Genomic DNA, 26221 nt, shown 5'->3' on the forward strand with positions numbered 1-26221 from the left:
TTTATTTCAACAGTGCGTGACTATTTCAAATCGAGGCAAGATTGAGTGAACCTCTGGTGTAAAAACATAATGACCGACATAGCTTATTGAAATGATGAAGTACTTCTCACTCGAACAACAGGCGACTTGGGAGGTGCAGGAGCTTTAAGCACTAAAATATGTAGCATACTTGATTATGTTCGCATTACAAGAAATCGCAAAAAGCATGTATTGAGGTTGCAAAGAAGAAAAACATTCAGTATTTCTCAGTCTATTTACCCTCCACTCTCCCTTCATTACAGCTGCCTACACAGTGTGTATTTGGTTATACTGACTTGCAGTTACTGATTGCTTGTACATTGCTGGTTGCTTACACCAGCTTCAGCCGCGTAGATGTAATATTACTTTTACCCAAACCAGGGTGTTTACTTTGCTCAAAGCAGCAAATATATATAGTTATCTCTCCCAAAGCCTTTCAGATTTGCCATTAGCTTGCCAACTAACTTTATTCGCAGCTGCAATGAACTTATCGTGCAACCCTAGAGCAAGAAATGTACTGAAAAAGAAAACATTGAAATACTCTTTTCAATTTTGCCATTTTTAGGGCACATTTTGTTTGTTTTCGCATATGCTTTGAGTTCAGCACACTTGAGCAGGCTTGCTTACAGTGCAGGAGACTTCGGCTGCAAGACAAGAGGATATTATTAGTGCAACTGCTCATTCAGGGGTGCGTTGCTTGTGCTTTGATTGCTCTTATATGTGGGAAGCTTTGCCTGAATACTTGCCAGGGTTTTCTCCATAATGGGTGACAGTGGTCGTGTCCCCGCCTCTCAGGGGGAGTGCCCCTTTCCAACTACCTGCCCGTGTCCAGCCCACCTCCTGGGCTTCAAATTTTTGATACTCAGGGACAATTTTCTGTGTCTAATGTGATCAGTGATGCCATTTATGATGTCATTTAGCATGCATCTCTAGTCTATTAGTTCCATTTTGGAATTTCAGGCGTCCACAGAAAACGTGTGACAGATACAGTGCCTCTCCTTTCCTGGAACCAATTATTACGAGGAAAAAATATGAAAAAGGCGATGTTACAGGAATTACCGTGTCTACTCTCAAGCATTTTCTCTTATGACTAGGTTTAGGCAGTCATAGAGCCCACTATTTGTTCCATCCCCCAGATTTTACATTTTTATATTTTTCAAAGCACAAAAATTAGCAGATAGTATTCGCAAATCTGAAGAAACCCAAATGTTGACTAAAAAAACTCTCATTCACTTGTAGAGTACAATGCCCTTCATCGTGGAATAATTATGCAACCACCTGCAGGAACTAGTTAGCTTAGGCAGCTGCAGTAGAACAAGCTCCTTCCCTTAAAAAATCACAAATCCACTTCTTCTGACGCGGCACCAAAATAGCGCTAACATGCCTCCACAACCAAATTACCTCATCTGGCAGTGGAACTATTGAGGATTTGGCCGCAAACGAGGTACACCCAAATATATCTGAAGTTCATTTCTCCAGTCTTCTGCGCCGTTCGTCAGCAGGAAAACTTTCCTTGGCTTCCATGTCGAGCGCGTCTAAGTTTACCGGCGTTCTATAATTCGTTTACAGGAAAGAAAAGGCGCAGCGTCTGTCACTCGCGGAAGGTAAGAAGTGCCGCCCAGCGGCGTTGGAGCGCACTCGTTCCCGCTTGGTCCTAAATAGCTGACAGCAGATAATTGAGTGACTCAACTATTTTAGCCTTTGGTACTTTTAAATTGAGCGCCAGTCGCAGCATCTGTCACTCGCGGAATTCAGCTATCATTTTCAAGGTACACAATCGGAGTTATGAACAGCGCTTCACGACCCGCGGCGTGGCACAGCGGTAAAGCACTTGGCTGGGAATCCAAGGGATGGAGGTTGGATTCCCAGGTGGATACTAATTTTTTTAATGAGGAGGAGTCGCACACCTCTTAAGCGTTGCTAGGCAACACCTGCAGAGCTTAGTGAGGGGCTGCGCATTTGGCCTTAGTTGTGACGTCACGGCCTATACGGCATACGCGAAGCTCAGCTCAGACCCTCCTAGTGAAGCCCATCGCTTCAAACACCAGCGCCTCTCCCAGTGACGTCACTCGGCGAGTTCGCGCATGCACAGCTGTGGCTAAAAGGAATCGCACGCACGTCAGACCCGGTGTTGACTAGCCTAGCGAAGTTTTCGCTTCAAATTCAGACCGCAACTGTACTCAACAGCAGACCGAAGTCAAGGAAAGCGATCTTTGGCTCACTCTTTCAACTGACCCAAAATATAAAATCAGCCCGTAATTATTACTGCAGATTTCAATGCCCAACACTCGGCTAGGGGGTGCGCACATAAGGGGGTACGCACATAACTGCCGCCAACTGTGGCTCAGCGCATAGCAGTATGGTCTGAACCTTCTTACAGGGCAATCAGTGGCTACCTGCTGCGGTAACAATAGTTCTAAAGACGCGTCTCCCGATTTGATAATTGCCAAAAATGCGGGCACTCCAAAATAGATACACACTCAAGAATCGTTTGGCGCTGCCCTCTAAATGTTGTAAATAGTGGCCTCCACTGGCCCCAAACGTCATGGAGCTCACGCCCCCAGCCTTGAAGATTAGGATACATTCCACATAAAAGCGCCACGGGAAAAGCAGATCCCCCTCATTCTAGTCATAGATGTCTTGGCACAGGATGTATGCAAGGGCATCAAGGCAGCCACTAGCGTGTTAGAGTAGGCTATCACCTGGCGACTGTGTACAGCCGTATCCTTCATCTATAGAAGGTAAATAAAGGACTCCAGAAACAACTCAAACGTCATCTATGGAACAGCAATCTGCACAGAAGTATAGCTATGCTAAACCGGGAGATTCAGGATCATGCAGCTCAACTTGCCCCCCAAAAAACTGGGGCGACATATGCAGCCTGCAACTCGGATTGCAGTATGGAAGTTTTTAAGACTTGAAATGTTCTCTGTCATCTATTTGTTATGATCGGCTTAGCAAAGAAACTCGAAGAAATCGAAGGAGCCAGGCATATGCTATCTACGCTAATGACATCACGATCTGGGTAGCAAGGGGATCCTTTGAGCAAAACAAGACTATACAGAGAGCAGATACTGTCAACGCATACGCTCGACATTGCGGACTTGAATGTTATCCGGAGAAATCTGAGGTGCTCAGAGTCCACAGAAGAGGGTACGATCTGCACAACTACATAGACGTCAACATAGGGGCGAAGAAGATCCCGGAATTGTCGCAAATAAAATTCCTAGGTTTGTGGATACAAAGTAACTGCCGTGTAGATCAAACAATCAGGCAGCTAGCAAATACCACGGCGCAGATCGCGCGAATGATCGCAAGAATCAACAGAAGGCGAGGAATGTCTCAGGAGGAGACATGTAGGCTGGTACAGGCCCTCGTTGTAAGTCGCATTGTATATGGTGTACCCTACCAAATTGCACTCGAACAAGAAAACAAACCACTGGAGGCAATCCTGAGGAAAGCCGACAAATGCGCTTTTGGACTGCCGGTCAACACCTCGACTAAAAAATTCTCTAAACTCAGCATAAACAATACAGTGCAAGAGCACATCGAGGCCTACTTTCTCGCGCAGAAAATAAGACTCATGCAGACGCTACTGGGAAGAAACACGCTGAATATGCTGGGAATGAAAGATGCTTTCACAGAAATAAATAGCACGGGTAGCACACCGAATGAGATAAGAAAGATTATTAAGGTCAACCCGATTCCGAAAAGCACGCATCCCAAAATACACAACTCCAGAGAGAGGCAAGATCGGAGGCACACGAAAGAAGCTTCGCAGGAAAAAAAAAACATTGTACATCGACGCCACCACATACAAAGAACAATAGCGAGAACAAAGAACAATACAAAGAACAGTAGCCAGCGTGGTTGATTACCAGCTTAGGGAAATCAACGCGCCTCGATCAAGAGCAGCAACATTTTCGAGGCTGAGGAAGCGGCAATCGCTCCCGCTATCACCCACCAGGGTGAGAAGGCTACTACACAAATAATTACTGACTCGCAAGAAGTATGCAGAAGGTATAGCAGCTGACGCATATTCACTGTGGCCATCCGCATAGTCAAGGCAAGAAAAATCACCTTTTCAAGATGCTTCATAATGTGGACACTAGGCCATGAGAGCGCGCAAGACGGCAAAGGCCACTGAGCCCCAGGACTGAGGGTCCCATCTACGCCGGGACAATTCCCTTTCGATAAAAAAAGTTTTTCATTCATTCGTTGACCCTACAGGTAGCAGAATAACTGAGAGCAGAACCTACAAAATTCATACATGCATACGCAGGCACATTGAGGACCTTTTTCTTGAACAGAAAGATAGAAATATTGGCATTGCTCCTAGCCAAGCCTTCCCACAGTATACCGGTCAGGAAAACACGCAGCTCGGCTCCCCATTGCTCTATGGCTAAGGGCAGAATTTGCCAGGCTAAACTGCAAATCCGCTTCTGGCTCAGATACGATAAGCAACAACATCCTCCGTAACATTGCCGAAAATTGTTTACACTACCGAAGTACATGCAGAAATGCTGGTCGGAAGGCGCAATTCCACGAACATGGAAAACGGCGGAGATCATTTTCATTCAAAACCAGAGAAACCCCTCACCCTCGGAACATTTGGCCGATTAATTTCGCTTACCTCTTGTGTAGGTAAGCGCATGGAGGATGTAGTTGACCCGCCTAAACAGATTTGTGGAGGAGCAAGAGCTGTACCAGAACACCATGATTGGAGTCCGGCTAAAACTTCTTGGTGGCAGCGTGGACACCAGAATCATTCTCAGATTAGAAATGTAAAAGGCTTTTGAGAATGTCAGACATGATGCGATCTTAGAAAAAACCTCCATGAACTAGGGGTTAGATCCAGCATGTACAACTATATCCGGCGCTTTCTCTCGGGTATAAAGGCCTCCTTTCGAGAAGATCTACACTCGAATGACTTTCCCCCTGACAATAAAGGCAGCCTGCAGAGATCAGCCCTAGCTCACCCTTTCTTTTTTATTGACGCACTTCTCAATCTTCCGCATGTCCTGCAGCTCCATCGCAGCTTTTACGCTAAAGACATTACTTATGGACTGCAGATGGCAGTGAGTCCCAAATCGAAGAGACTACAGCGTACTACTGATATCGTGGTGAAATATGTAAATCCTAAAGCCATGCGCGCCTCCCTGCCTAGTTTGAATTTATCGTAATCTGGAAAACCGAAACCGTACCAGCCATCGAACTATATATTCGCGCGACCCCATTTCTCGAGTACTGTAAATTAATATCATGAGCCTAATTTTATAGGATCGCGGCTTCAATAATGATGCAATTTAAAAGCTTCAAGGAACTTTGCAGCTAATTATGCCACTCATGCGCTGCATTAGTAACCACCCCATCATGCAATGCTGCTTCATGTTGTTATTTGTTCTTTTTTTCGTTTGTACATAGAGATCCCAGTACAGTGTCAAACTGGGACGTCTTTCTGTAACCTTCTGTATAATCAAATGATTGATTTATTTCTGAATAAACTTTGAACTTTAATTTGGACTTTGACTCCGCCGGCTATAGGGTAGAGAACGCTGTTCGATTAGTACAAGCGTTTTTGACCAGTCACATGCCCTTTCTTACACCCTAAATCAGCTGAAAGAGTGAAAGTGGAGGCAGTAATCAGAAAATGCGCCAAACAAGCAATTGGGCTACCCATTCACAGGACTGAGAGCGTCTTAGGCCTCGGTTTTCATAACAACTTATATGAGATTATATGCGCGGTCACCATCTAACAGTACAATTGGCCATCGGGGACACGGACTGGCAGATACATTCTGTCCACACTAGGCATAAATTACGAACGACAAGGCGGACAGAAATTGACCTTCCAAACCATATACGGGAGCATTTCGTCATCCCACTGATACATTAAAAGATACACCCAAATTTCCACGCTGAATGTCGCACAGAGAGATCCACATTGTTGGACAAATGTTTTCTTAATCATACACCTGTAGTGTATGTGGACAAAGCATATTCCTTGTCTGGAAAGATGGTAGCTGTGCTCACCACAGAACATGGTACAGTCATAACTGGGGCACTATACGTAGTCAGCGCCGACAAGTTGAGGAGGAGGAGGAGGACATCATCATTATCATCATCAGCCTGACTATACCCCCTGCAGGGCGAAGGCCTCTCCCATATTTCTCCAATTATCCCGGTTCTGTGCTAGCCGCACATCCACTTGACCCCTGCGAACTTCTTAACCTCATCCGCCCACCTAACTTTTTGCCACCCCCTGCTACGCTTTCCTTCCCTTGGAATCCAGTTTGTTACCCTAAGCGACCATCGGGTATCCTCTCTTCGCACTACATTTCCTGCCCATGTTCATTTCTTCTTCTTAATTTCCGCTAGAATGTCGGTAACTTGAGTTGTTTCTCTGACCCACTCTGCACGCTACCTATCTCTTAATGTTACCCCTATTGTTTTTCGTTCCATAGCACTCTGGAGGACAAAACATCTTTATTTATTTAATCAGCGGAGGGGGGGGGGCACTAAGTCCAGGGCCCCGTTGGCCGTGGCTGCAGTTACAGCACGGCGAGCCAGTCATTGCTGGCGCTCCGGGCAGGAGTCCTGCATGGCGGCCTCTCAATCTTTCATGCAGGGGTGGGGGAGAGGGCTTAGGTGAAGGGGTAACTTGGCACGCCCAAGCAATGTGGTAGAGCATTGCCCGCTCACTGCAATTTTGACAGTTAGGGGAATAAAGAGAAAGGTACCAGAAGTTTAGGAGAAATGGTGTAATAAAAGTATAAGTTTGCAGGCTGCGGTAAGTTGCTGTGTCTTGAATAGACAGGATGGGAGAAGGGGGAGGTAATGTACGGCGAGAGAGCCTGCAGTGTTCAAGCAGTTCTGCTTATGTAATGATCGGGGAGACATACGTGTAATCCGGAAGAGGGGAGGCTTGGGGAAGGAGCGCGCGAGCGTGTAGATGGGCAGCTTCATTGCAGGGCATCGACTGGTGTCCCGGGATCCAGATGAAACTGATGCTTTTGTGGAGGTTTAGCGACGAGGATTCGGCGGCTGGCCGCACCGCTGCTTCCGCGAAGATAGTTACGGCAGTCCATGCGGAAAGCTGAAATGATGGTAGCTTGTGCATTAGTGGCGGCGGCCACTGCTATGTCTGCTTCTTCGGCAATACTCGGTTCGGTGGTGCGAAGAGAGGCATTGTTGACGAGAGTGCCCGCTGGAGATGTTACAGTAATGGCCATGTGAACGTTAAAAGGGCCAGCAGCGTCTACGTACAGAGCATTCGGTTGGCTGTCCCATATTCGAGAGAGCTGGGTGGCTCTTGCCTGTCGGCGGTCTTGATGATATTTTGCATGCATGTGTTTGGGGAGAGGTTAGACGGTAATGACTCGGCGGATATTTTGTGGCAGATCTTCGCGGTTTTGGATGGTATAGGGCGGAGTAATATTGAGAGTTTCAAGGACATGTCTTCCAGTGGACGAGGCCGCTAAGGGGACAAGCTAAGCCAGGCGATGTGCTTCATGCAACCATTCGATGGTATTATGAATGCCAAGTTGGAGTAAGCGGTCAATAGACGTACATTGGTTGAGCCCCAGGGCTGTCTTGACCGCTTTTATGACAAGAGTGTTCAAGTTGAAGAAGCAACAGCCATTGATCTAGCGATTGTGGGACACTCGGCCGAAACCATATAGTCAGCGACTCAAAATCGAAAATGCACAATTACACGCTGGGAAGAATCTCCCCACAAGCAGCGCATATTCTGCAAAATCCTCAGCCCCACGGCACATTCGCTTAATCTGTGCGCCTGCTCATGCCTTTCTTGCTAGTAATGAGGCGGCTTATAAACTAGCTCGACAACTGTCCCGCCGACCTAGGTTTTGCAGCCCATCCGCTATACTATGCACCAAGGCCAGGTATTCTAGTAGAGAAATCCGGCAGCATTACAGGCTTGCTAGACTCAGATCCCGTTTCAAAAAAGAAATACTCTCGAAACACAAGACCAAAGCATGCCGTAAACTTTAAACTAACACATATAGAAATCCCCAATTTTGACGCCCATATTCCGAAGAACTCCATTTAGACAAATGCAAAAATTGTGATACCAAAGCCAATCTAAAAAATTAGAGGGTCACTTAGATGTCTCGTAAAAAGAGAATGCCGAAAGCCTACCCTTCCTCTCATCGTTTGCCTTTTATCGGCGTCCTTGCCGTGCTGCATATAAACATAATTGGCTTACAGGAAAGGGAAGACGCAGTATTTGTCACACTCACCGGCAAGTGCGAGTTAAGAGTGTACATCCTCGCTCCTGTCGCCTGGCGTTCCAGTGTGGGACTGCAGATTGCAAGAACGCTAGGCAAGAACCAATCTCCAGGATTATGACAGATTTCGCGCACGACTCTCGCTCATGGGATGTCGTTCCTTGAGCCTATCAAAGCTTTCGCCTTAATAATATGATCTTGAACCTGCGCACAGTCCCTATCTGCGAGTCACTTCTCACGCGATTCCGGTCGCAGGGAAGCTCTACTGCTAAAATCCGTCTCGGAGACAGATTAAGCTCATCCAGCTGGCTGAAAACGCCGCCCCTGCTCAAGCGCTGCGGCCACCATATAATCGGGCTGCGGCCATTCAGGTTGCTTCTCTTTACTCGCTGTAAATATATTTTCACCAATACCAGCACTATTCACCATATGTTTGCATCAACGTCAAATTTCTCATCGACAAACGTATGTCACGGCGACGCATTTTCTGCGCGAGTCCAGTCCGCTGTCAGTTAAAGCAGTCATTTTGCGCAAGTAGTTTCACCTAGCACTTATATGAACGAAGCAGTACTGTTGAAACTATGACGCTAGGAAACGTGTTCTGCTGAGAGCCTCGAGATAGCGTGACAAGGGCCATTCGACTGGGTGAGGCAACATTGGTGAACCTTCGGTATGCATAGGCCCCCTCTTCACAAAACGTCTTTAAGCGGAACCTACGCTGCACAGGATATATCGCTGCGCTAGATACATGGATTGTCCCTACGTCACACTCACTGCACTGTATACGAAACATCTCCAGTTTCGTAATACGGACTATTCGTGTTCCCCTTCACAATTCTCAAAGATTCGAGAGGCATGCGGTAACTTCACCAGCGGCAGAGTAGGCAACAAAGCGCTCCAAAGTCTCCATCGAGCGGGCCTACCTAGAGAACCAATTACAAACACGATTTTCTGGATTACAGGACACACCGAGATTGAGGATAACCAAAGTGCCGACAAAGTAGCTCGCGAGCACACGAACCGAGCGCTTCACAGTGCGGGCCCGGATACCTTCATGAGGGTAATCCTGACCTATTCTGATATTCCATATTATTATAAAGAGACGAAAATAAAATACCCTCCTCCCCACAAAATATTAAGTCAACAGGGAGCAGTCTACTGGCAAAAACTGCAAACTTTAGCCTTCTCTAATTTACATATCTTAAGCAAAACTTTCCCGAATAAATACAGGGATATTTGTTCATGATTCGGTGCTATGCCCTCCCTTGGGAATGCGATAGAAACAAAGCATTCCACAAATAAGAAAATCCGAGTGCGGAACAGTGGGAGAGTATGCTCTCCAGTGGCAACCAAATCCTCCAACGAGGATTGGTCATCGATGCCCAGTGAGCAGCAAAACTCAGTGGTGCCCTGGAATAGGGCCGCCAACCCTGTAAGACGGAACCACGCCATCGACGAAAAGATAGAACTCCATCGGCAATAATATCTGAAGTAGAGCAATAAAGTTTATCCTATCCTGTCCTATCCTATCCTATCCTATCCTATCCTATCCTTTCAAATCCTATCTTACCCTGTCCTAATCCTATCCTATTCAGAGTTATATAAATAGACAGAATGCGTTAAGACTGCCTAAAGGCCTTGAAGATGAAAGAATGAATGTCTCATCGTGATACATGATACCGATTTGAAAACACAAACATTTAAAGAAATGTAACACTAGAGCACTCTGCCAAACGAAATGGGAGGCGGAGCTGACCCACGCAGGTAACTCTAAGCAGCACAAAGTGCTCACCAAGGCCAGGGAGCCAGTCGAAGCTCTTTGTACCCAGGAATAAGAAAAACCACCCACGCTAATTGTTCAGCAATTAACGTTTATTTTTTCCCTGTATATAGAGATATTTCAATCATATTTGTTATAATACGTGCATGAAATATCTATTTTGTTTTTCAATTTTTTTTCTATGACTGACTAGTATATCCACTGACTGCATCGCAAATGTGCAAAGTATAAATTTATTCATCTGAGACCAAATAGATTTAGTGGCCTGCGGGTAACATGCTCCTGGTCTCACATTCAAAAGGCTCGGGTTGAATTTTCGCTCCTCCCCCCACCAGTTTTCCCCTTACAGCTTAGAAGAAATAGCCGAGGCGCAGCTTACTGCGCAAATGGAGCGCCTCTCTACCATCAAGACAGGCAGCAGTATACTGACGTTCCTGGGTTACAATCTCCGAGCTCCCTGTCGGCAATCGTGCGAGATAAGCGATGAGGGGCGGGCCCACGTACACGTGGACCCATCCCGAAGAACGTGCACCCCGAATACAACCAAGAACGGCGGCAGGCGAGGGCCAAAGTCCAAATCAAAGAACACGCCCAGGACCCGCACGCCCGGTACGTGGATGCAGCGGAATACAAGCGAGAAGGATTCGTGGCAGTGGCCGTTGTGGTGGCTACCGGCATCAACACAACGGCAGCGAGCGTGCGGTGCACGGATGCCCCAGACGCCGAGGAGGTTGTCACCGATGTGGCGATCTCGGAGGCCGAGTGTCGCATCGTGCTAGCGACTCGAGGAACGCTGTGCGCCACTTTGCCAAAGGGCGTGTGCGCGCGCCGGCGGCCGCCATTGCGAGTAAGCTCCAGCTCTAAGACAACGGCAACACTATCCGCATGAAGTGGTTTCCAGCGCAGGCGAGATATTGTACATCCCTACCAAATCCTACGAGACGGCCCATTAGGTGGCGCGAGTGCCTGCTTTCCGCGCCCTCGAGAGTCACCGTTCCGAGTGGTGGTTCGAAACAAAAGACCGATTGACCAGTTATGATGAAGTGACTTGGCGTTCCGGCCTAGCTCAATGGACAATGCCGCCGCCTCACACGGCACTTAGGCGGGAGGAGGCGATCATCCTAAGGCAAATACAAACCGGGTCACTCCTTGCCCCGGCAGTGCTACACGTCCTCCATCCAGACATCTACACGAGTGATATGTGCAGTGTATGTCTAGTGGGTCCGGCGGACCAATGGCACATCATTTGGGAATGTGGCAGGTTCCCGACCGAAGCTACATCCAAGACATACCCGCCCGAACTTCAATGTGCTGTTGTGCTGTAATACAGCAGAGAAGGACATTAAAATATAGGCCGTCCAGCAGGCCCGGGGGGCGCTCGAAAAGCACAAGCCTCACGGACCACCACAAATGAGCCACAATGAGGTAGAGTCTAGCATAACCACGGGTCGACGCTTGGCCAGCGTCACGACGCATTAAACCGTCGTTTGCCGGCATCTACATACATACATACATACATACATACATACATACATACATACATACATACATACATACATACATACATACATACATACATACATACATACATACATACATACATACATACATACATACATACATACATACATACATACATACATACATACATACATACATACATACATACATACATACATACATACATACATACATACATACATACATACATAAAGATGATTTTTCCGGTATGTTTCGAAATATTGTCTTGTCGACATCACCTGTGGATTTACACTGCGCAGCGGTTAGTGGAAATTGGTGTTGATAACACTAATTTTTAGCTGTATTGAAAACGTTATCCAGTTTTTGCTATTTTTTCAAATTCAGCGAATATTCTTAAAGCGATTCGAGTCATATTTGTATTTTGTACAATGTTTCGTTACCCCTATTCTACCACTGTTTGTTTCGTATTGGTATTCCAATTTTGACACAACTATTCTGCATTTTAATAAGTTTTGATAAAGTACTAATTCCCAATCCAACTAGCAAGACCTTCATGGATTATTGTTTCTTGAGTGTTTGTGCCCTCGAGTTAGTTCGAGGCCTTCTTATTAATATTCACGCAGCTGGGACTAGCTGCCCAATCCGGATGAAATCGCCATTGTCGCCAAGTGGCGAAGATGATACTCTGAAATTTCAGAGAAAGTAGCCATATATTTGATCACTCTGTCATGGTTTCTCTTATTTATTTTATTTTTCTTAATTTCGGTTTTCAAGCGGTAAGGAACATCCAACACATCCTTTTGTTTGGTGCTGCCTACGAATCCGCCTAACTGCTAGGGGTATTAAAGTGTCTTCAAGAGACACTGGAAAACTTTTCACAATCTCTACTTATTTCGTCGGTATTTTGAGAGCAAAGAGCCTTACATTGCATCTTGTACGTTTGCGAGTTGGCTGCAGAGTCTGGATAGAAGGAGCTCGTCCCGATGTCTTTCACCTCGGTCAGCCGTGTCCGGGAAGGCGGCATGCCACTTTTGGTTAGTTTATCGGGTTTGGCAACTGTATCAATGAGTAGCATGTTGCCTCTCGAGCGGTTGAATCCTCCAAGTGAGTCCGGATCGTCACCCAAGTGGAAGTCAGTCGTCTGTACTGATCCCGATAAGGACGAACGCAGAGCGCGAGTCTGCTTTGCGAACTGGGAGTCGAGTAACGAATCCGTCATCCCCATCGTTGAAGGCCAGGTTGGAAGCTCGACGCTGGTGTCTTTGGAGGCCCTCTCCTGCATCGCACAAAGTGGACAGTCAGGTGCTGTGTAAGTAACTCTCACGGACTTAAAATGGAACGTCAGGTTGTGCGCACTGCACTTCATTCCACTGACGCCGTTAGTTACACGTCGACGTCAGGCACAATAAGATTCCCCTTGCTTTCTCCTCCAACCTCGTTAACTCTACAATGAGCCTTTATGCACCACTTTTCTTAGTGCATCTCATGAGACAAAATAATCTCATTCATCGATGTTTCACCGAAGCGTGGCCTGCAAAGTTTCCTGCAAAACAATAATCGGCGTCGCAAGGAAATGCACTAGGCCGTTTCTAGGCATGTCTGAATACATGCCAGGCCTACCTATAGATTGTCCCGTCCCGAATAAGCAGTAGTGGCGACCATTAGAACAGGAGCTTGGGCATGTTGGTAATCCATTGTGTAGAACAGCGCTCGTCTTGTCGTCTTCCTTCGTCCCTGTCGTTTTTTTTTTCGCGCTGTTCTACACAATAGTGGCGACCACCTCGTCTTGCATTGTCCTTTTGCAACGTGCGCCGCTACGCAGGGCACCCGCAAAGTCATCACCTCTGTAAAGTCTGTATAATGTTTGAAACATTGAACATATCTTGTTCTCATTCGGTCACTATAATAAGACTGCCTCAAACGGAGTAGAAAAAGTTGATCCTGATCCGCCATTGGAATTCAACACAAGGCCAATGAAACAGGCGCCAAAAAATGAAGATAATATATATAAGCCGTGGGGGATGTACAACGGTAGAGGTCCGACAAGGAAATGATTGATTGATTGATAGGAAGGGAAAGGCGCGGTAACTCTCTCACTTGTTTTCTGTGGACCCCTCAATCACACCGTAAGGGAATTTATTGATTTATTGATTTATTTATAGGAAGGGAAAGGCGCGGTAACTGTCTCACTTGTTTTCTGTGCACACCGCAAAGGAGGGAGTGAAAGGGGAAAAAAGAAAGATGAGCTGTAGTGGAGGGCTACAGAGTAATTTCGACCACCTGGGGATCTTTAACGTGCGCTGACATCGCACAGCACACGGACGCCCCTTCATTTCGCCTCCATCGAAACGCAGCCGCCGAGGTCGGGTTCGAACCCGGGTACTCCGGCACAGTAGTCGGGCCTCTTACCACTGCACCACCCCGGCGGCGTATTTGGGTTTGCTCGGTACGGTGGCTCCGCAAGGGACAAAACTACAGAAGAGACGAAGAAAACGGGCTGTTCCGACTAGCATCTACCACCCCCAGGAGCCGAGCAGCCTAGCGATTAGCGGCGCATGCTTTTTCAATGGGCGTCATGTTAGAGGCGGCACTAGCTTTAGACAGCCTATAATACTATTACTACTACTACTACTACTAAATAATAATAATAATAGACAAAGTAACATTTCTCTACTAATGATTATTATTAATATTATTATTATTATTATTAGTAGTAGTAGTATAGTGGAAGACTCGTTTCACGAAGTTGGCACTGAATTGTGTGTAGGTAACGGCCGAATTAACTGGCTAAATATTATCTTCACAGTTTTCATTATTAACAATAATAATAATAATTGGTTCACAGGAAGGGAAAGGCGCAGTATCTGTCACACTTGTGTCTGTGGACACCTGAACTACTCCGTAGCCCTCCGTTACGGCTCCTCTTTCTCTCTTTCCACGTTAACTCCCACCTCCATCCCTTCCCTTACGGCGCGGTTCAGGTGTCCACAGACACAAGTGTGACAGATACTGCGCCTTTCCCTTCCTGTGACTCAATTACTATTATTATTAGTAATTAAAACTGCGAAGATAATATTTAGCCAGTAAATTCGCCCGTTACATACAGACAATCAGAGCCAACTTCGTGAAATGAGTCTTCCTCTATACTACTACTACTACTACTACTACTACTACTATTACTACCACTACTACTACTACTACTAATAATAATAATAATAATAGTAGCAATAGTAGTAGTAGTATTATAGGCTTTCTCAAGCTAGTGCTGCGTCCAGAATTACGCCCATTGAAAAAGCATGCGCCGCTAATCGCTAGGCTGCTCTGCTCCTGGGGGCGGTAGATGCTAGTCGGAACAGCCCGCTTTCTTTGTCTCTTCTGTCGTTTTGTCCCTTGCGGAGCCACCGTACCGAGCAAACACAAATATGCACCCCGGCGGCGTATTTGGGTTTGCTCGGTACGGTGGTTCCGCAAGGGAGAAAACGACAGAAGAGACGAAGAAAGCGGGCTGTTCCGACTAGCATCTACCGCCCCCATGGAGCCGAGCAGCCTAGCGATTAGCGGCGCATGCTTTTTCAATGGGCGTCATGTTAGACGCGGCACTATCTGGAAACCTGAACGGCGCCGTAAGGGAAGGGATGAAGGTGGGAGTTAACGTGGAAAGAGAGAAAGAGGAGCCGTAGGGCTTCGGAGTAGTTCAGGTGTCCACAGACACAAGTGTGAGATACTGCGCCTTTCCCTTCCTGTGAATCAATTATTATTATTATTATTATTATTATTATTATTATTATTATTATTATTATTATTATTATTATTATTATTATTATTATTATTAATTAAAACTGTGAATATAATATTTAGCCAGTTAATTCGGCCGTCTACTACTACTACTACTAATAATAATAATATCATTAGCAGAGAAATATTATATTACTTTGTGTATTATTATTATTATTTAGTAGTAGTAGTAGTAGTAGTAGTAGTAGTAGTAATAGTATTATAGGCTCTCTCAAGATAGTGCCGCGTCTAACATGACGCCCATTGAAAAAGCATGCGCCGCTAATCGCTAGGCTGCTCGGCTCCATGGGGGCGGTAGATGCTAGTCGGAACAGCCCGCTTTCTTCGTCTCTTCTGTCGTTTTGTCCCTTGCGCAGCCACCGTACCGAGCAAACCCAAATACGCACCCCGGCGAGGCCCGTAAGGGAAGGGAGGAAGGTGGAAGTGAAAGTCGAGAAAAAGAGGAGCTGTAGTGGAGGGCTACGGAGGAATTTCGACCACCTGGGGATCTTTAACGTGCGCTGACATCGCAAAGCACACGGACGGCTCTTCGTTTTGTCTCCATCGAAACGCAGCCGCCGCGGTCGGGTTCGAACCCGGGTACTCCGGCACAATGGCCGGGCGTCTTACCACTGCACCACCCCGGCGGGACTGCATATTATTAAGGCGAAGCCTTTAATGACTCATGCTGTCGTGGACAAAGTGTGTCCCTCTTTTGCCGCGTTCTGATTGGCCGAGGCGGGATGCGCCCCTGCCATCCGCAATGCCACACTTTAACGCATTTCCCCTCATGAGGTCCCAGGGGGTCGAAATTACTTCGTAGGCCTCCACTACGGCTCCTCTATCTCTTCACTTTCACTCCCATCTTCCTTCCATCCCTTACGGCACGGTTGAGGTGTACACAGGAAACTAGTGAGACAATTACATCGCCTTTCCCTTCCTATAAATCAATCAATCAATTCCCCTGATGAGGCTGGGACAGGTAGGTCACCGCCGCTTGCGGCGGAGGCTTGCCTGCCACCGAATATTTATCTTTTCTAGGCCGTCATTGCACCCGCCACCACTTCGGTGGTGGACGACAGCTGCTGTTGTGGCTTGCGTTTTTACCTTCCTCTTCCTTTTCTTTCTTCTCTATTTTCTTTTCTGACCCCGCCGGGGTGGTGCAGTGGTAACACGCCCGACTACTGTGCCGGACTACCCGGGTTCGAACCCAGCCGCGGCGGCTTCGTTTCGATGGAGGCCAAACGAAGAGGCCTCCGTTTGCTGTGCGATGTCAGTGCACGTTAATGAACCCCAGGTGGTCGAAATTTTCGGGGTCCTCCACTACGGCGTCGCTCATAGCCTAAGTCGCCTTGGGACGCTCTTGGGCGAGCTTGGGAGCGCATTGGACGCCGCAGAGTCCCAAGGGATCCCTGCTGACCTTCTCTAAGCAGTGCAACCAGTCTTTCGGCTGGTTCCCCTTCTTTGGGAGTAAATAAAGAGCTTATCATCATCTTTGACTTGGGACGTTAAAATCCCACAAACAAATCTATTTTCTGTTCTGTCTGCACGAGGCAGCGGAAGTGGCTCATCTATAGATCCAGTAGCAGCAGGCCCGTGCATTTTCGTTCCCTTCTTACAGCCACAACAACAAAGTACGCCACGCGACAGGAGCGATGGTATACCGTTGTGGGAGAAAGTGTGACAGATACTGCGCCTTTTTTTCCTGTAAAACAATTATAATATGGTTTGGTTTGTGGGGTTTAACTTCCCAAAGCGGCTAACGCTATGAGAGATGTCGTAGTGGAGGACGGCGGAAATTTCGACCACCTGGGGTTGTTTAGCGTGCACCGACATCGCCCAGAAGACGGACGCCACTCTGTTTCGCCGCCATCGAAACGCATCCGCCGAGGTCGGGTTCGAACCCGGGTACTCCGGCACAGTGTAGCACCGCAAGGAGCGCCGATAGAAGAAGTAGCGTTCTTGCCATCTGCAATCCCACACTTGAACGCGCGCCAAGGAACGCCGCGTGATGGGAGTGATGGTGTTGCGTTCAAACGCACACTTGTCACAAAAAGTGATAGATACAGCGCCTTTCCTTTCCTGTAAACCAATTATATGTAGCACTGCAACGAATGCCGACAAGAGGCTAACGATGGGAGGCAGCCTATAGGATAAGAAGGGTTGGCTTTCACCATTCTCCTCTTAAAGGGCAACTCCGGGGGTTTTTTGACATTCGAATATTCTAATAAAAATTTTACTGTAGATTCTCCTCTTCGTCCTGACGCATTCTACAAAATTTGGGCGCCGTACGATAAGCCGTTCGCGCGCAACTCGACTTTAAAATATGCTGTTTTCATGGCTTAATTTGAGACTATTTCTGCCGGCAACACTGAGTTTCTGACGTCACAAACAGTATACCGGCGTTACTGTCCATTTCCCGCATGATTATGAAATTGTGAGGCTTATATTGAACTACCTCAGACATTTTATGCAATGCTTCATGATTTCCATACTTTATTTTCACCATCCAACGCACGTACGAGTGTTTCTCTAATACTGAGTGTGACGTCACCATTTCGTCACCTGGGACGTCGTTTCTGGCCGTGAAAGCAGTTTCGGTTTCGATTTGTTGTTTTTTCTTTTTAAAAATACTTCTAACTGGAATTTCGAAAAACGGTTTTTTGTGTTCGAGTCAGGACGTGCCGAGGAATGTAATTCAACCAAAAACACAGAATGATGGAAAAACCACCGGAGTTGACCTTTAAGAGGCATCTAAGAGACCCTCTAATTTTTTTAAAAGACTTTTACTTTTCATCTTAGCATCTTTGGGTTTAAGGACCATTTATGATCGTCAGAAGCTTGCTCGCACTTCACCTTAGCAACCCGCCTTCGCTGCGACCCCCTAGCTGCCTTAAACAGGGTGTTCTCGGCATCCGTGTTATGCCTTCTCTCTTGTCGTCGAGTAGCACCATTACGGCAAGTGACATCATTAAACGAAGCCTCCGCACAATTACAGGCATTTGATAGAATGCCAGACAACGTTGTCTCTCTAGTACCAGCCACAGGTTCTCGCACGCGTTTAAATTAGCGAGACACATTAGACTACATGTCTAAATCGCGCTGTTTTCATTCATGAATTACAGCTCACAAATCACTCAGCCAATGACACTATCAACAACCCTTAATCGACAAACCAATACCGCGGATATAATATCCATTCCTTAGAAGGCATCTATCATTTTCCTGACATCTTTTGCAACTCGGCCTTGGAGCGCAGTTTTATGATGCACTAGAATATGGAGGCACCATCAACCTTGTCGCACACTGGTCAAGTCTTTACTTCCGGTGGCTGCCTTATCGCGCATGAAATGTTTGCAGCGGAAGGAATTTGAGTCGTCCTTGAATGCTTTCTTTCGAACCGGGGTACGGCGATGGCTTCTCGGCGCGTCGAGAACAGTATTATGCGCACAAAATTGACGTCCACGCTGTAGTGCGACAATATTACTGCCGGATCCCTTTTATCGGTTCCCCTTCTAGGTCTTTGTTCATTTTCATTGATTCTGCTACTCGCTTATATTGTACTATCTTAGCTGTGCGTCTGTTCTCACAAAGATACTTATTGGCATAGAGTAGAAAGATACCGCATTATGGGAACGCATGCTAAATCTTGCACCGCAAGGCTTGCGCTCGTTTCCTGACGTAGCTAAGAGAAGAGTAACTATACTCGCAAGTAAGGCTTCCGGCGGAGAAGGCGCAGCCCGCGCACGCGGGCGCGAAGAGGAGCGTATCACCCGGATCATCACATGCACAGGGTCACGGAGAGGGCACTTTTCGCCAAATCGTCGGGAGTTCTTGAAGGATGATGATGTCAAGGTTGAGGTCTGTACGTTCAAAGGATGATCCCACCTGCTTCATTCTTTGGTCCATCTGACGTGAAGTGAGTTTTCTCGTTACGTACCCATTTCCTACCAAGAACAACGTTGTCATTGCTATAGTGGGCCTTCTCGTGCTGTAATATTTACGAGTGCAATGTATATGATTTGAATGTTAACGCTGTGGCATCCCTCTTTTTTTCTTCGCCCACAATCCGGGTCGTGATTTAGGAGGCTGCATCAGCGGATGCAAGCCTTTTTCTCCAAGCCGAAATGAAGGTCAATCGACAGACGGTGATCACTGCACGCCACTTCATGTGCTGAAAAATGAGCCGCGAACATTGTTTTCAAACCGTGCGTGTTGGCAGGCCAACAGCTTAGTGATGCGGAGCTCGAGCGCCACTTCAAGGAGAGACGCCTCGGAGTAGCAATTAGGTTCATCGCCCTTATCAACAGTGGAGAATAGTGCAAGCAAAAGTGAAAAAAGTCAGATTTTATGTAAATGATTACTTGTGATAAAGTGAATTACGTTTCTTCTGTAATTAATTGTCTGTAATCTATTACTTCTCTGCAAGATAGACAACGGCATGGGGCGAAGCGTTCGTGAAAATGTGACTGCGTCGAATTGTTCGGCCGCACGACGGTGCGCCTGGCTGCCTGATCATGGCGCACTCCGTCGACGGACGACGTCAGTAGCCCTACGGTACGACGTCAGGAGACGTCCACCAGCTTTTGGCCGAAGAAACTAATCGGACTTATGTTTTACGATTCCACGCCGAAGAAGAAAATCAGACTTATGATTCTGCGTCTGATGGTCCCAAGAGAACACCTACGGACGAAAGGATTCAGCTTTTCAATGGCTTTTTCGCAGCGGCAAAAAAGAAACGCGGCTCTTCGTAGGGAACAAAGCAATCGGCAACGAAGTATGACATAGTTACGAGTGGGTGCATAACGTTCTCGTAGTCTGTTTATGTATTTATCGATACTGAAATCTTCTAAAAGACTTTAATACGGATAACACATGCTATAAAGGTGCATGAATGCTGAAAATAACAAAAGGGGATCTCAGATGTGACCAACATAATTGCGAAAGTACAAAGCACAGTAATAAAGTGGTACGCAATATATACAAAAATTAAAGGTTGTTTCTGTTACTACATCCGAAACACAGTGAAGTTTTTGTTACTGCATCATTAATAATGTTATTCTAGCCTGTAATTGTTCTTGGGGGAAAATAACACTTAAATTTGTTAATTAATGCACGCAATGACAATGACGTTACTGCAAAATCATGGAGCTGTCTTGTTATGCCCAGAGGAAACTAATATAATATTGTACGTGTTGATGGTCTAGTTTGCAGAGAAACTTTTTATGCGAAACGTTACGAAATGATTTTTAAGTCCATAAATTTAACGCCAGTCCGCTTTCCTGCCTGCGTAAAGTCGTATAGTTTGCACATGCTAAGAGGGGATGGAAAAAAATTTGGAGGACGCTTAAGCTTCGCCTTCAAGAGTGGAACGCGATAGCGTTAAGCCGCGTTCAGACTACGTGCGCAACGCACGTATCGTTCGTAAGGATCGTAAGCGTAAGCGCAAAAAACGTAACGTGTCTGTTCAGACTGCTGTCGTATTGAGCGTAAAATGCGCAACGTACGCAGCAAGCGTGGGCGTAAATGTCGGAGGACCCGCGACTTTTACGACTATTACAGATACGTCTGTTACGCGCGACCAATGCGCACAGCCGTTTCGGTTTTCCCTTTCCGGTCACGGGGCTTCCGGTCCTTTCAGATTTCGCGCGCAAACCACTAGTAGACGACATCATCCAACGCTCCTACTCTGCTGCAGTGTCTCGGCTCGCCGGTGTTATTGGTGTTTTGTCGGTGATTGTGTCTGTGTCGGTGATTGTGTCTGTCCGCAGCTTGATCATGTGCAGTGCGGAATCTTCGCTGTGGAATTATCAGCCTCTCATAAAAAAAGTTCGGCAGAGGCCGGCTCTCTACTGTCTCTACTACGAGTAGCTGAAATCGCACAGAGAGAAGTGCAAAACGATGCCTGGCTGCAAATTGCCAGTGCGCTGAGTCAAAGTAGTAAGTGGTTTATCAATCCGTTTTTTCATGCGCGAACAAGCTCTCAACAAGCAAATCTTTCCTCTCGTTTAGAAAAGTGAGGTTATGGAGGCGGGGGATGCCCGCTTCATCCCCGTGCATTCTCGCAGCCCATCGGCTCCGTTGACAAGTGAGGAAACAGTTGGCCTGCAGCGAAAGGCCGATGCGGGGAGACGTTGCGGTCGGGCCGCAGAACGGAGCTGGTGGGGACTCGTCGAAGTTTGAAAGAAGCTCACCGTAAAAGAGAAAAAGAAAACAGCATTTTCTGAGGGGGGACGAGGTTCCGCGGACGTTTCCGAGTCTGCCGCGCGCCCCGGCTCATTGTTTGGAGTCAGTAGTACGGCCTTTGAGTCACCGCCCCGGCCCGTCTCCAAGATCGCTCCGGGGCACTGGTAAAATCGCAAGCAGGGATGCAGGCGGACCGTACGCCTGTTTTGGTGCGAGAGAGTGCGATCACGGGACACCGAGCAGGAGTGCGCAGTACGTCGACAGTGAGAGCGGGCGCGTGAAATGTGCGAAGGAGTGAGCGGTGCGTCAACACGGTGAGCGGACGTTTGAAAACTGTGTGCGAACGAGCGTGTGTGAAACGAAGTGTATTTATAATCGAGTTGTTAATTGTTAATATACCCATTGTTCTTTTTCGTATTTTATTTGTGTGTCCAGTCTTTTCTTTCACATCTCATTTTGAGCTTGAAGAGCCCAGACCTCCGCTATCAGCCGCTTGCTAACCAGCGCCATGTTGAGAGCGCTGATTGGCCGGTCGTAAAGAACGCATCTTACCGAACGGCCCAGTGTGAACATGCGCGGTCGCAAGCTACGTAAACGGGAGTTCCAGCCACTATGCGCACTGCGATAAATACGATACTTACGACGGATGCGCACGTAGTCTGAACGCGGCTTTATTGCACCCCGTCGAGAAAACTTACTAAACGCAAGGGTATTGGGGCATCCTCGCACCGGTACCCGCGCGGCCCGAAGGGGAGAAGCGGGTGAGCGAAGATAGTGATCTAAAGAAAGGAAAGACGCTTGATTCTACAACCTGTGAGGGTGCACGTCGAAACGTCAGGGGCGAATGGCGCGCCACGTGTCGGGGCAGCGCCGCACATTGCGAGGAGGGGTTCTTCTGTGTTTGCCGCAAGATGGCTCTGCATGTGCGCAGAGCGCAGAAGTGTAGCGGAAACGTACTTCGCTACTCGTGTAACTGCGACTTCTGTAATTAACATGCTCATAATTACCGATATACACTGCAGTATAACGTTCTACGGCATGTTTCTAAGGCAACACCGCATTCACTAGAAGCGCTTTTGTACCGCTTTCAAGCATCGAGCTCGTGGCTGAGTGGTAGCGTCTCCGTCTCACACTCCGGAGACCCTGGTTCGATTCCCACCCTTGGAACTTGCTTTTTATTTATGAAGTGCATGTTTATTTATGAAGTGCATGCCGGGATTTATCGCTCACTGAACGCCGACTACACCGGCTTTTCTGCGACACGAGCTTCTTAACGCGTTAATACTCCACTAAACGCGTGCAGTTCATTAGTTACAAACTTGTTTCCTTTCGCATGTTTATGAATAACACGTTATAATACGTTGAATGCTTTAGGGGTAAATAATTAACCAGTAATTCATAATAGATTTTTTTGTCTCAGGGATAATGAATTAGCTTAATTCTGGTCTTTCTGTAATCATTCAGTAATGAGTCTCTGCTTAATGACCTCTTAAAGAAGATGCATATATGCTTCGAGCACCACTCCGCATAACGCTTTCAAAATGCATTGGGAAAGTAATCTGTTTCGTGGAGATTATTTTACGTCATGTTTTAACACTACATCAAAAGCACCTGCCTCCTGAATCACATTTGGAATTCAGGGCAAGTTCGCGCAATAGGAAAGAAGAGTGCCCTCATTTTGCGTAAATATGCATCTGAAGTATTATTTGAAAGCCCTGCACATCAAGCCATCATTACTCTTACACATGGTATTACTTCAAATATATATGATGTGATTGTGAAGCTGGAGTTAGGTGCCTACAAAATTTCTGGCGGGATGTTTTAATGAATAATGGCTGCTGATTTCAGAAGTGTCTCTCCTTTTTATGGGTGTTCTGCATTATATTTTTTCTGTTTTTTTCTGAGGGATATTTTGGCAACAGTTTCCAAATCTTGATCGTTGTTTTTTTTTTAATTTTTTTTAGTTTTGGTACCGAGCATCATACTCTCGTGTGATCTTTGGTTTACATATTGAAAACATTTTTGGAAGTTTTGGAACAAAGGAACAATTCAACGCAGTTAAAAAACAAAAAACATTAATATATCTAAATGCGTCACAATGAATGTCAAGCTTATTAACATGCGATTTATCATTTGCGTGAAAACCATTATGGAAGAAATTGGTAGTATATCGGCGATCAGTGTTTCCATTCATCCATGTGAGTACAACAGTTTTGTATTCAAAATACCGGACGGTGCATAGCAATCCACATTTCCTTCGACACCACCATTTACAAAAGTAAATGGACATTTTAACTTGAACAATTTAAACTCTAGTAGGATGGTTACGTACCTGAAGTAGATCAAATATACTTAAAATATTATTGATATTTGTTCAGTGCGTACGTAAATATGAAAACCCTCCCCATTATTTGTCACTTAATTAAAGTCGCCAGTGAGGATAAATCTATCATCCGATTTTCATCGAAATCCATATAACCTTTCTTTTTCGATTTAGTAGCAGTTCCACGAAGGAGTTGGGTGTCCTGTATGAGGCTCTCAAGAAGTAAGCAACATTATATTTTAAATCTACGAAGAGAAAGCGTTCAGTACTGTGTCTGATATTTTCCACGAGGCAAGCATACAAAACCATCGACAACTAGTATACAACTGTGCAAAATTAACGAAGATTAAAAAATATGAAGCAAGCAGCAGTAGTCGACTTCCGCTAGAGCTAGTTTGTGTTACTGCAGAAAATAATCCAAGAAACTTAAAGCAATAGTATTTGATTTCTTTTCTGCAATCTTCAGTTGCTATTCGGGAGCAGTAATGGATCACGATAATCAGTTACATTTTACAAGGGGCACTTAAAGTAGTAACGGTTACCTTTCTTCTGTAACGTGCAAAACAGTGGAGGGTGTGCATCAATATTCCTCTGCCCACAACGGGAACACCCTGTCTAACGTGGAGCACTTGTGCAACCCAAATGCTATTGCGATTGGCAAAAATGCTGAACGTAGTGCATTCCGGTTAATGCGTGCTACAATACTGGCATAACTACCATTACACCGAACAATGCTTCTCTTGTAATAGCCACTTAACAAATAATACGGAGTAACAGGCGACCACAGGTCTCCTAAAATTGAAGTGGATCAATGAAACGCATCCAAATGGTGCAATGAGTGCACATGGCGCCACATTTCTCACTGCTGTCCTAGAGTAATAGTCTACCAGCATGAAGATTTTTTCTTGCGGCAGCTAGAATTAAAAATCACGATTATAGCTACTGTCACTCCAGAGGTTAGCTCTATACGAGCAGATCCTCGGTACTGACCTGCAGGCCCATTTCGGGACTGTGTTCTGAGGCCTGCATGGCGGCGTTAGGCGGGTGGCTACTCGTACTGTGGTTCCCCGTCCGCGGTTTTTTGTGTTTGTGCCGCTTCTCCTTCCGCTCGGTCATTGCGATTTCCGGGTCCTGATGTCCATGGTATTCAATGGCGTCCGCGCTCTGCACGTAGGATGGCGCAGTTTTGAACTACGGAGTTCTCATTTCCTTTGCATACGTACCTACGTGATTGTTAGGTGAAAACTAAACCAAGTAAAAAGGACTAAAGCACCAGTTTTCAATGGAAGGAAAGAGCTCCACTGAGACTATGAAACGGGAGTCGACTACGCATTCCCGGTATAACGTAGACATCGGAAACATATCTAACTTTTGTTCGAATATTTTTTTACTAAGGACGAAGTGAAAATAAACAGCAATTCTGCATTGCTCCGGATTATTTAGTCTAAACTTGCATGAACTCAGTAGACTCCGCAGCTCTTTATTCCTTTGTATATGTTTTTTTTTTACCAAAAAGGAATATATGAGCGTGTTGAGTTCGTGACGTTTGAAACAGCAGATCACACCGTTGGACAAGGGCGCATTACACTGAGTTTCAATTTAGTGAATTGTGGGTTTTACGCAATTTCGAATCTTTTCTTACACATGAACGATCTGATGTTGGACTCCTGTCTTGTGCCGGTATATTCGCTATGTCGACGTTTTCCGAATTTAATAGGACTCCGAAATCTGCGCACTACTCTTAGGAATGATGCGCAATGGATCACTGTTTATTCGCTCTTTCCAATAAAGAACGCAATTTCAGGTTAACTTCAATACGCTGCTCATATCAGGGGAATGATGGTCCTCCCCTCCTCTCAATAAATTCAAGAGAGCATGCCAGTAAGAGTACGTAAAAGCAAAAATGAAAACAGATTGATCTGTGTCGTGCGTCGTCAATCACACAAGAAGGCTCGCTTTATCCACCGCTTAACGCCTGACGAGAAGCTGCGGATATGAACGTACGCTCAGGTGTCGCCTAACCTGTTGCGAGCCCCAGTGTTCAAACATTGTTGCGGAATTATCATATTTACGAAGAGCTTTTAACTTTGTGTCGAATGTTCAATAAGCCACCTTTAAAAATTTTCCGTGCCACCAAAATCACTTCGTGGTTCTTTAAGAGAGCAGCTTTGCCAAATACTTCTTAGGAGAAATGCTAGCACGTGCCCATGCGTGAAGGAGGTTGATTATATAAGAGTAAGAAAAATGTTTACGCTGACTGGTCCACGGAATGAAAACAAATGCTGGCTCTAAAAACTTTAATTTGTTGCTAAGAAATGGCCAGTCAGCGCTGCACTCATACTTTCTTAATTTTCAGATAAGCATGTACTTCTGCATTTGAGCAAGCTACAACTTTTTGAGACTCGCTGA

This window comes from Amblyomma maculatum, chromosome 6, assembly GCF_055883805.1.
Source record: "Amblyomma maculatum isolate TAMU_Amacu chromosome 6, ASM5588380v1, whole genome shotgun sequence".
In the NCBI taxonomy this organism is placed as follows: Eukaryota; Metazoa; Arthropoda; class Arachnida; order Ixodida; family Ixodidae; genus Amblyomma; species Amblyomma maculatum.